The sequence below is a fragment of the Schistocerca americana genome, chromosome 6 (genome assembly GCF_021461395.2).
Source record: "Schistocerca americana isolate TAMUIC-IGC-003095 chromosome 6, iqSchAmer2.1, whole genome shotgun sequence".
Taxonomy (NCBI): domain Eukaryota; kingdom Metazoa; phylum Arthropoda; class Insecta; order Orthoptera; family Acrididae; genus Schistocerca; species Schistocerca americana.
In genome coordinates, this window is record NC_060124.1 from 407,368,096 (window position 1) to 407,380,893 (window position 12,798).

Consider the following 12,798-nt stretch of genomic DNA (forward strand, 5'->3'; position numbering starts at 1 on the left):
CATCGGAATATGCACACCTATTAGCAGGTGCAAGAGCAGTTGCGTAGCCTGCCTGCAAGCGCCTAAGACACTTGTCACAGTTGATACGGCTACATTTTTAACGTACTCGACAAAGGTGGTCGGGTGGGTACCAAAGGCGTTGTCGAGTGTGGGGGGGGGGGGGGGGGGGTTGTCTTAGAGGGATCATTTGCCATTTTATTGACATGTGCGAAAATGTCCCACCCCTCTGTGATTGGGTCACAGGAGGGGCGAAATAGTAGGGCTTGAAAATCATAAGCAAACTACGGCCATAGAGACCCAAATGCAGTCCTGGCTGTCGTTTTCGACCGCGAAATTTATGTGAAACAACAATCCACGGAAACGGGTGCTTCTAGTGACACCCTTTATGTCACCCATTAAGGTCATTTCATATCGATTCAGAGTGGCGGTGTGTGTGAAATGTTTTCCTTAGCCACTGATAAAAAACCGCATGATTTCAATATTGAGCGTCACAGTTCTGACCTCCATCGCAGACGAGTCAAAGGACGGGGTGAAATGTGGGTAAAAGGCGGTGTGACGACCTTCCTATCGAGTGACACGTTCACGGTGTCGTTGGGCAGAATTGTGGTGAAATTTGGTGCCAATGTGCCATCATTACCCCAATTGACACCTCACATGAACTACTCAGCTTTGACCTTCTTTCGTATTTTTCGACACCTCCATGTTTGAAACATCGCCGACTCCGAGAGTGATGTCGCAGGCTTCCAAGCTCTTGCACCATTGCGAAGGAAGGGTGTAGGTACCTTTGCGCTCAACGTAAGACTTCCGCGTCGCAGTGGGAGGCAATTAAGGCGTATCGAAGAAGAGACCCTTTATTTGTGATACGCTGTTTATAAATAATCGCCTGCGGTGACCTTCCTGATTCTGAGCCACTGCTTTGAAGTGCGGAGATAACTGATTCGAGCCCGTTGGTTCGAGCCTCGCCTGTCTGGTTCAGATGGTTCAAATGGCTCTAAGCACTATGGGACTTACCATCTGAGGTTATCAGTCCCCTAGACTTAGAACTACTTAAACTTAACTAACCTAAAGACATCACACACATCCATGCCCGAGGCTGGATTCGAACCTCCGAGCGTAGCAGCAGCGCGGTTCCGGACTGAAGTGCCTAGAACCGCTCGGCCACAGCGGCCGGCGCCTGTCTGGCATGTGCTGTTTCTGTGTGTCCATTCAGAGACCGTGCACACTGTGTGTGTATGTCTCAAAGCTAGAGAGAGAGTGGGGGGGGGGGGGGGGGAGGGAGGTCTGTCTATCTCTCTCTATAATGAACTGACTCCCCGCTTATAAGTCACATTGATGTTGGTCATATTCTCAAATTCTAAAAAAATCCTGCAAATCCAGGCAGTTGGACACCGCATAGTTGCAGGCGGTATAAGTAAGTGTTCATTTAGGTTATAAATGTTAGTGTCTTGGTCTAATGCTCCCTTATTGAATATAATACCAATTTCAGCTCTGTAGCTACCATTAGATCTCGAATTTAAAGCAGCGACATCATTAACTAGCTATGCGACTGCGTGTCACTTCTGTAATTTTTCGAGCCGGCCGAAGTGGCCGTGCGGTTAAAGGCGCTGCAGTCTGGAACTGCAAGACCGCTACGGTCGCAGGTTCGAATCCTGCCTCGGGCATGGATGTTTGTGATGTCCTTAGGTTAGTTAGGTTTAACTAGTTCTAAGTTCTAGGGGACTAATGACCTCAGCAGTTGAGTCCCATAGCGCTCAGAACCATTTTTTTTGTTTGTTTTTGTAATTTTTCGACTTGTCGATGTCTACAAAGACAAACTCTGTTATCTATTTTAATGAAGTAGGATGTGACCAAACCACTGAGTTTGATAATGTAATCCGATACAAAGGGTCACCTGCCTCTTCAGCAGGTCGAAACTGTCTCATTTCGCTAAGTAACCATACTCCATCATTCCTCATATTTTTTTTTTTTTTTTTTTTGTAATTTTTCGACTTGTCGATGTCTACAAAGACAAAGTCTGTTATCTATTTTAATGAAGTAGGATGTGACCAAACCACTGAGTTTGATAATGTAATCCGATACAAAGGGTCACCTGTCTCTTCAGCAGGTCGAAACTGTCTCATTTCGCTAAGTAACCATACTCCATCATTCCTCATTTTTTTTTTTTTTTTTTTTTTGTAATTTTTCGACTTGTCGATGTCTACAAAGACAAACTCTGTTATCTATTTTAATGAAGTAGGATGTGACCAAACCACTGAGTTTGATAATGTAATCCGATACAAAGGGTCACCTGCCTCTTCAGCAGGTCGAAACTGTCTCATTTCGCTAAGTAACCATACTGCATCATTCCTCATTTTTTTTTTTTTTTTTTGTAATTTTTCGACTTGTCGATGTCTACAAAGACAAACTCTGTTATCTATTTTAATGAAGTAGGATGTGACCAAACCACTGAGTTTGATAATGTAATCCGATACAAAGGGTCACCTGTCTCTTCAGCAGGTCGAAACTGTCTCATTTCGCTAAGTAACCATACACCATCATTCCTCATATTGCACAGGAAGAATGTGTGGCTGAGTGGCAGTAGTTTCGTAGCCACAAACAGAGGTCGGCATGTGTGAAGGCAAATACACGGATTGAAATGTTGTGTCCGGCGTGTAAGGACAATATTTGGCCAGCCATTGGCGCTGCGCCTGGGAAAACACACCTGCTGCCAGACGCAGGTGCAACTAACGGCTGCGCATTTCCAACTTCGGTATTCGCAGAGAACGAGACACTGTTAACATCTTGTACCTGGGTATTAACATTATACAGCGTAACTAAAGGAAAATTATAAAACAATCATAGCTCAGAAAAGAGTCAAGATGACTCTTCGGCCGAGTGTAGAGCATAAAACTTGACATTAATAAAACCTAGAAATTTTTGCAAAGTAAAAACCTAATATGCAAGTTTAGCATACCACCTTGATGGTGCTATGCTAAACTTGCATATTAGGTTTTTACTTTCATTGCGATTAACAGCACTGTGACACCTGCTCCTACTTAAATTACGTCTAGGAGCTCTATGGGATAAGAATCCAGTCCTTTTTGGAATCCACTTTATGCGTGAGACGATATGAACTGAGAATTCCAAACAGCAACACACACCTTGAGAACATACGAGGGGCGTTCAGAAAGTAAGCTCCGATCGGTCGCGAAATGGAAACGACTATGAAAATCCGATAAAGCTTTGCACAGATGTGTTGGGTAGTGTCTCTAGTATAACCCCAGTTAGCATCACGTCGCTCTTCTCATTTCCGAGCTCGCAGTGAGTGCGTAAAGATGTCTAGAAAATAGTGTCTGCCGCCAAGTACGAGGGCCTGGTGAGAAATTTCGCCTGAAGCTATGCAGCTAACATTACATAACTGTCGTGCTGTTTCTTCTTCAAGACAATTCTCAGCCGCATTCTGCAGGGGCAATGAAGATGCTCCTGCATCGTTTTCAAATGGAAATGTGAGATTACCCACAATACAGTCCGCAATTGTCTCCCCCTGAGTTTCATCTCTGGTCACATGAACCGCTGTCTTTGAAGACAACATTTTGACACAGACAACGAGGTGTAGGCCAGCGTGGAGAATTGGCGGAAAGCACTGGCGGCTGCCTTCTATGATGAGGCTATTGAAAAGTTGGTACAACGCTATGAAAAAAGTCTAAGTCAGAACGGCGACTACGTAGAGAAGTAGCTGAAAGGTGTAGCTAATTGTTACAAGTAAAACATTTCTGATGTTCACTGTGGTTTCAATTTGGCAATCAATCGGAGCTTACTTTCTGAACAGGCCTCGTAAATGACATTTGTTGTCCTCTCGCGGAACGACATCTTTGTCTCATTCACCGGCTTATGGACGTACATACACCCCAGGTACCTCCACTCTGTAACAATGTTCACTCAGAGTCACACGAGGAAAGACATTTTGAATCTGTTTGTTAACCAAAATGTACACCACAAAACAATTACATACCGTTCCATTTGAAGGCGTTGCCTGGGTCTTTGGTGCCAAGAAACGAGTTAGAGCTAATCACCCAGCTAGAAAACGTCTCCTTTCTACTGCAAGCGAAGCCAGTATTCACTGACAAAGGGAACTACGTTCCAATGATCACTAAGGAAAGATGCTCCGCTGCTTCACCTTCTAGTTCACCTTCATAAGTACCCTCTGTAAACGCTCCCTCCTGTGACGAAAAAAATCATTGGACTCAGATTCTTACCAGTTCCGTGGTGCCTCTTGTGCTCAGTACTCAGTGATATCACCCCTCCGGTTATCCCAGCTAGGCCAGACCGTAGTTGGAACAGAATCCTAGTTCCATACTGAGAGTTTAGCAGCAAATAACGGCCCACGATAAGTGTCACACTTATTGACATCCTTGGCTGACACTTCTACTTACCGAGTTTGTAGATATTAACTACAGGAGGACGAATGCTTAACCAGCTGGCCACATCTGATTCGTACGATAAATGTCGCCTTGACGTTATTCTGCTCGGTTGGCGTTATCTTCTATCTGACAGAGTTAAATGCTGTCCAGACTCCATCATGCAAGTGTCTGTTGTGTACACCTGATGGAAAGGGATCGTTCACTTGTTTTTTCGTGTATACCGAACGATATGATACAGTGCTTAAGACAATAGACTCGCATTATGGGAGAGTGGATTCAAACGCCTCCCAGTCATACATACTTAGGTTTTCCGTGGTTTTCATAAGTCAATTAAGGAAATTACTGGACTGGTTGTTTCGAAAAGAACACTGCCGAATTCCTTCCCAGTCTTTGTCCTGTCCGAACTTGTGCTCTGTTCCTACCGACGTCGACAACATAATGTTAATCTCTATCGTTCCTTCGCTTCTTATAAGTATGAGCTACGTTTGTGCAACACTGCGGTGTTTAGCAAACATCAACTGTGCTATCAGTTGCCTTAAGTTTTCTGGATATTTGCTGTTTCCTATGAATTAAATCTAAGTTAAAGAAACAAACAACAAGAAACATTCAACACAACAACTAACATTACAACAGAGTTTTATTGTAGTACAGTCTCATTTTACAAGAGTAAAGAAGAATATGTCAGACGAAGGAAGAAGACGCTTGTAATTCACCACCACTGAAGAAAGTAAGAGTTCAACTATATGTACCAAAGGCGATGCTCATACTCTACTGAGAATGAGAAGGAACTTTCGCAGTTCTTGGAAAATTCAACAATACACGAGTCATGTGTAGCCAGCCAATAGCCTCGATATAGTGAGAAAATGTATCCGTTTTTACATCTTGCATTTCCGGTCAGGACTTCTGTCCAAATGTCATATTTGTTGAGCATTTGCTTCCCAAACTATGAGAAGTTGATCTTAGAGGTCACATCGTGGTTAGTGTAGGCGGAGATGTTTATTGGTACAAGTAGAGTTTTGCACATACCTGTAGGGAAAAAAGTATCAGCGCATAAATCATTGGCTCTCAGTGCTTGGAAAGACCTACAAGAATGTGATTTTTACCTTGATATTCAGCTACACGACAGGCACAGTCCACGGATTTTAAGAGTGGGATAGGCTTACATTTAGACGAAAGGAAAGATGAGTGATTTCGCGATTTACTGAATGTTTCTATAGCACTTGGTAAAAGCGTTCGTGGTTACCTGTCGTATAGCATTATTAATAATAATACATCAAACTATAAATAATTAAATTACAGCGAGAGACATAAGCGATTATTGACAGGTAACTTACGTAAATCCGAATTGGCCATGGTTCATACCCAACACACAGTTATCTTGCGGATCACGATGTAAGCTACTTCTGTGGTTGGTCATAAACGTGCCATACCCAACAGTAGCTTGTACCACAGTCACTTGCATCAGAGGTCGTCTCCAGACACATCTTCGTTGGTCATCTGGACTGAGTTCCAAGCGGAACTCACCACTGAAGACAATTCCCCTCCAGTCAATGAGTTTCCACGCCGAAGACGTGTCTGGAGACTTCCCAGATAGCGATGGGATGCAAAGCTGACTGTCGCCCGCCATACGGCCTAAAATCTAGAGCTGATAGTCCAAGTGCTATTTCATTTCAAAGCTGTCATCTGTACCTCCCTCTCGTCATAACGGTATGTAGATGATATCTTATGCTCTGTTTTGCTGCCCTTCGTGGCAAGCCATCCTGGGCTTACATTTCAGCCCAATAATACCCGCCCACACACGGTGAGAATGACTACTGCTTGTCTTCATGCTTGTCAAACCGTACCTTGGCCAGCAGGTTCGTCTGATCTGCCCCAGCTGAGAACGTCTGGAGTATTACAGACAAGGCCCTCCAACTAGCTCGGAATTTTGAAGCTCCAACGCTCCATTTCGACAGAAATCGGCACGATATTCCTCGCGAGGTCATCTAAAAACTGTATCAATCAATGTCAAGCCGAATAAGTGTTTGCATAAGGATCAGAGGTGGACAAACATGTTATTGACTTGGTCAATTTGCAAAGCTCTTACTCTTGAGCAAATCATCCAATTTTTTCTGAAATTTTACCAATTTGTTTGTCTGTACATGTAAATCACATCTACCGATTTCCGTAGTGAAACTTCGTGGCAGATTAAAACTGTGTGCCGGACCGAGACTCGAACTCGGGAACTTTGCCTTTCGCGGGCAAGTGCTCTGGCACAGTTTTAATCTGCCAGGAAATTTAATATCAGCGCACACTCTGCTGCAGAGTGAAAATCTCATTCTGGAAACATCCCCCAGGCTGTGGCTAAGCCATGTCTCCGCAGTATCCTTTCTTCCAGGAGCGCTAGTTCTGCAAGGTTCGTAGGAGACGAGGTACTGGCAGAAGTAAAGCTGTGAGGATGGGCCGTGAGACGTGTTTGGGTAGATCGGTTGGTAGAGCACTAGCCCGCGAAAGGCAAAGGTCTGAGTTCGAGTCTCGGTACAGCACACATTTTTAATCTGCGAGGAAATTTCATATCAGCGCACACTCCTCTGCAGAGTGAAAATCTCATTCTGGCTTTCCGTCCTATTCGGAAAATTCATCCATAGAGCGTCGTTTTCTTTGCCCTAGAGAGTATATTGTGTACGATGGCAACTGCTGATTCCGGTATCTGTGAATGATCGTATTTCGTCCTGCTTATTTTGGCTTTGGTGAAGTATTCTGTTTATGTCCTCAAGAAAGTTTGTTGCCTAAGTGCTACAGATATTGTTGGTGTAGATATTATTTAGTGAACATAGATATTATTTAGTGAACAATGTGATGTTACATATTGTTTGACAGTAACTCATCAAACTTGGTGTAACATCCACACTATCTTGTAGTGAAACTACCTCAAAAATCATTTTGAGGTTAAAGTATGTAATGCATGCAACAGGGAAAAGAAAACAACCTGCTAAAACTTTTTACGATTTCATGGACCTTCCTCCAGCTGCCAGAAAACTAACCAAGTACATAAAAATACTTTCAGGTGCCTCAGTGGCTGTGCTGCAACTGATGGGACATGACAGTGTCGAGGTCGTCGTTCCTTAAATGGTGTATAGGGGTCTGGTCCCAGGCTCCTATAACCGTCAGGAGAGAAATAGCTGGGATGCAGCGCTGGGGCCCAAATTACAGTCGAGAGCGCCAAGAAAACATAATTGGCAATTACACATTTATTAGGCAGAAATACAAAATTGTCTTCCGAAGCGCCACGCCTCAGAGGAACCGGCGTGCGATCGACTCGCAGTATCGCCGGTGCAGCGAAGCGTCGGGAGGCAGCTGTGACGTTACGGGTGGCAGCCGACTCGCCGAGTCCAGCGGCCTCCAGCCCTGCATATCGGTCTCAAAAGTGCTCTCATGGACGTCGATGATTTGCACTCAGAAATTTCGACCCAGGTCCATCTGAATTATTCACTGGTTCGCAGGGTTCAGCACTCAGCGCCCATTTAGGAAACAGGAACGGAATGAGCAGCAGCTGCATTCAACCACTTGAAGGCGGATAACCGACAGTGTCCAGGTCACGCAGATCAAGCCTCCAATAGGTCTTCCTAGAGATGGCGGCCTCTGCGCCCCATCAGTGTTGTTTCGGAAGTTGGTAGCCCAGCTGGCAGCAGCAGCGTGCCGGCCGCTGTGCCCGAGCGGTTCTAGGCGCTTCAGTCCGGAAACGCGCTGCTGCTACGGTCGAAGGTTCGAATCCTGCCTCTGGCATAGATGTGCGTGATGTCCTTAGGTTAGTTAGGTTTAAGTAGTTCTAAGTCTAAGTGACTGATGACCTCAGATATTAAGTCCCATAGTGCTCAGAGCCATTTGATTTGAGCAGCAGCGTGGCTCCATAGACGATCGAAGACACCTAGGTGCGCCAAGGGTTGACCTCTATAGCCTCCCCTCATACAAGATAGCTGCAACTGACACGAGGGCTGAGACTACGCACTGGGCATTAGGCGATCAGCACTCAGGAATCAGACATTTGTTAAGAAGGGTGGAGTATTTATGTTGGCGCTTCCCGTGCTTTCTGTGGCGTTGGGGATGGTTATGACATCATGTGTCCTGGTTTTCTTTGCTGTCAGCTCTCCTAGTGACTTAAGACTTTGGCAACTTCGCGTTCCAGAGGCTGTTTGTTGCTGGCTCAACACCTGAGTACTTACCCAGTCTTTCTTACAAAACTCTGCTTTGTCACTAGTGTGGTAGTATCTCTCGGCTTCCATGATATCATTATGCTTCGCTCGCAGACTGGGTGTTTGTTCGTTCCCCCATGTTGCGATTGCCTCTGTGTTTGCAGCAACTCGCCCAGCATTTCCACCTAGCAGTCTACTGGTCACTGACGCAGGCGGTTCGCCTTCCGTGAGCTGCCAAGGTAGAACTTGGACACATTTTTAGTACCCGCTAGGGATACTATCTCGGGGCGTAGCATCTACCCCTTCCTTCAGAAAATTCGTTTCGAAATTGTGTTTTCCAAGGACGTGGATGAGCGTGTACAACGGTTGGAGAAGTTATTCAATGAAAACTACAATACAGCAGAATACAGCCGAATGCTTAAGCACATTGTCTTGTATCAACAGATACAGATCCATACTTCAAAGTACTTGGACTCAATCAGCAAAGAGGAGTGTGAAAATTAGAATGTTTATGAACAGCTCTAACAAAGATACAGGATATACACTTATCAGTGCAAGAAAGTGATCACTTGTTGCAGAGGAACTTCTTGGGACTATGCCGTGTATTATATATCGTGATGGAAACACAGGCTCTGCAGATGAGGTTTAATCGTTGGCGCCATTGTTATCTTGGTCGGAATAAGCAGTCATGGAGGTGTAATAAGGGGAGGTGGTGCTACAGACTTATGCTATACGTTGCTAGTTGCTTTTAAGCTGGCGTCGCCATGGTAGGTGCCCTAAAAATACCGAATTACTGTTTACGATTGCTTCGAGTGTCCGTAGTTCCTGTCTGTGCACGTAACAGTTGTTTAAAATAGTAAACGTTGTAGAGCTTTCGGGATTAACACAGTGTCAGGAAGGCATTTGCAGTTTTTCTGCCTAGCACATACGTTGGATTCAGCATTTGGCCTCGTTAACGTAATTTTCTTTTCGCTGTACTTTTAGAATAAACAGGACGAGAAGTACGTGATATGAAAAGGCTACTTTAGTAATACTTTTCCTTAACACGGACTTACTGAAGTGATCGGTCTACCTCCTCTTCCAGAAGATTCTGAGAACACATTTTGCTATGTTTTGTCAGTTTCCAATCTTCCCTTCTCACAGAGTTCATCCAGAGAGTTTAAATGATAGGAAATTTAAAGTAAAATGGCAGAATAAAACCACTACAGGAAAAATAAACAGTGCAACCAAAATTCATGTATGTAAAAGAAAATCAATTTACGAATGAAAAATAGTTCCTTTACACTTGAGACTACAATCAGAACGATTAGTACATCTGTAAATGACGCAAGCTGTTGTTGTTGCTCAAAAAAGTTCCACGAGAAGCTAATGTTGGGGGGCAACTAATGTGGCGGGCAAAGGCTTCAAGTTAGTGACGTCATGACAACTCCTCTTATTTTATCTCGTTGGCACTAGTAGAATAATTACGTTTTTGACAGTCAATTGCTTTCCTGACGACGAAACTGCTGGACATTGTCGGCATCTCAGATTTCTATGGAGAATTAACGGGGCAACTACACCGAGAACATTTAATGTAATAATTTCGTCGCAAAATAGTTCGTGATCATTCTGCCAAGAGGTATCGTTATGTTAAGTTTTGTACTCTAGCTGCTACCTGAGAAAAAACAGAGTGGTACGACTCTGACTGAACAGTGGGGTACCAGCTGCCTCATTCTACCTTCCTCAGCATATTTAAAAATATTTCCAAAAGTTTTGGCACGCGAACAGATTCGCGCTCTTTTCAACGTGCAACTTACATCTGACTACCAGGAGCTTCACTAAATATAACTCGCCCCCTACGGATCCATTGCTGTAAGTCGCTCATACCCATCCACTCCCACTTGCCCTTTCTCACTGACTCATTCAGCCCAACTCATTGTCATTTCTTTGTGTCTCTCTGTCAGTGTCTCCTATCTCACAGCTGTAGCCTTCTTCGTTCTGTCGTACTACTAGTCTTACTGCTACTATCTCATTTAAGCTTTCCCACTGCTGGTGTCCTTGTTGTCAGTATCTTTTTCGTCCTCGTTGCCATTGTCTTTGACCCTATCTCTCATTATCGCTCGCTCTCATCCACTTTCACTTCTCCTTCCCTTTGTTCCTGCTCCAGTGTTACTGTCTCCTTCACTCTTTTCCAAGCGCTGTTCTGTCACTGTCAACTATGTTCCACTGCCACTGGGTCGCTCTCTTTCTCTGACACTTCCATTGTCTCTTTCGCACTTTTTATACCACATTGTCCACCATCTTTCAGAGTTTATTGCTTTTCCAGCTCTTCCCCACTGCCATTGTCCCCTGCTTTCTCAGCGTAAAAAGCACGAATGTTCGCATGGCAACATTTCTGGGAAAATGTTTAAAGGTGCCGAGGAATGTAGAACGAGGCAACTGGTACCACAGTTTTCAGTCAGTCTTTTAAACACGATCATATTCGCTTTTTTTGTGCTCCGATAGGAGCATTTTTGCGCTGATTCCATTCTTTCTCCTCTTACAACAGCGCATGTCACTCATAGGAAAAGAACTTTATGGATCATACAATTTTGATAGTTTAGTTATGTGAAACTGAAATAACGCACTCCGTCATCAGGCCACAAGTGGCCCACCGGGACCTACCGACCGCCGTGTCATCCTCAGATGAAGATGCGGATAGGAGGGGCGTGCGGTCAGCACACCGCTCTCCCGGAGGTTGCGATGGTTTTTTGTGACCGGAGCCGCTACCATTCGGTCGAGTAGCTCCTCAGTCGGCATCACGAGGCTGAGTGCACCCCGAAAAATGGCAACAGCACATGGCGGCCCGGATGGTCACCCATCGAAGTGCCGGCCACGTCCAACAGCGCTTAACTTCGGTAATCTGACGGGAACCGGTGTATCCACTGCGGCTAGGCCGTTGCCGAAACTGAAATAAAGCAAAAATAATTTTACACCTGAGAATGGTTTTTAGGTGAAACAAAAATTACATGTGCTTCAGTACTACAACATGGAGTTCCTAGAACGTTATGGTGGTAATGGAGACACTTTACAGAATATTTATCCGTGCTACGTCGCTTTATAAGATACTTTTTCTTCTCATACCGGATTTTACGTGTACAAGTGGGGTAACATTGAACCTCTATATTCAGAAATAAAGATATCGAGAAAACTTTCGAGGTTGTTCTAGATCGGGATTTTAGGAATATACTGTAAAAATTTCAGCCATCTGCTGTGGAGAGCCGTCTCGGGATCCGCGGTTCCGGTTTGCTACCCAAAAATCGTGTTTTTCGGGTTTTCTCGGGAACCGCCTATGAATTAAATGGTGTCCTCATAAGTTTCTTAAGGCGCACTGTAGACTACATGAAATGCTAAAAAAGCATTTGTTCCGCTTGACTAAACTGGGGGAAGTGTGTAACATTCAAACTTGAACCTGTTGTGTAGGATAGTCACAGTAAAACGATCCTTCTGTTGGGTATATAAATGGTCCTTAGCCCAAGGGATATCCAAAACACTTGACTCTACCTTTCTGTCACCAATAGAACCCGAGGTGCGAGGCCCGGAAACATTTCTTTTTTTTTTTTTTTTATGTACGGAGTTTTGGAACATATTAGGTAGCGCATGGTGTCGCATGCGTACCGGCTCAGTCATTTTTTTCCCCTCTGTAAGAGTTTAATGAGGATTTGTCTGACACTAACATGCTGTTCACCCAAGGTTCAGGCTCCACGTCTTTTTTTCTAGTAGAAGGCGTTTCCCGCTAAAAACTTTGACGCCACTCACTTCATAGTCCATCTACAAGCCTCTTTCTTGTTGTATCTGTTGCAGGTAACCGCATTGGTTAGGATTACTTTTAGCGTTGCGTGACGGGACTAATGGCATGAGATTCGGAATAGGGCAGCGGCCCCATTATTCAGCGGCAGCCACAGAACAAGCCCCAATTTGTAGCGGTTGGCGGCTCGGATTCCCGTTCATACATTAATTCATCGGCTGGCCATTGAGGCGGCGCCCGCGCAGTCGGCAATAAGACGAGCGGCGCCGCGAATGGCCAGCCGGCGGCAGCCGGCGTGGCGGGCGTCCCCGTGCCAGCCGCGGACGGAACTCCTTATCTTGTTACCCACGATGCGAGCAGCGCACGGCTCGCTCGTGATTACCGCTGCACACTGTACGGTCTCATTACCGAGAACGAGGCCCCACTTTTCGCGTCGGCACGGCAGAATCCAGCTAGCAGG

The 12,798-nt window shown here is 44.9% G+C and overlaps 1 pseudogene; it reads right to left on the reverse strand.

The window, feature by feature from the left end:
- Window positions 1–11,376: 11,376 nt before the first annotated feature.
- LOC124620489 lies at window positions 11,377–11,494 on the reverse strand (annotated as a pseudogene).
- Window positions 11,495–12,798: the final 1,304 nt, after the last annotated feature.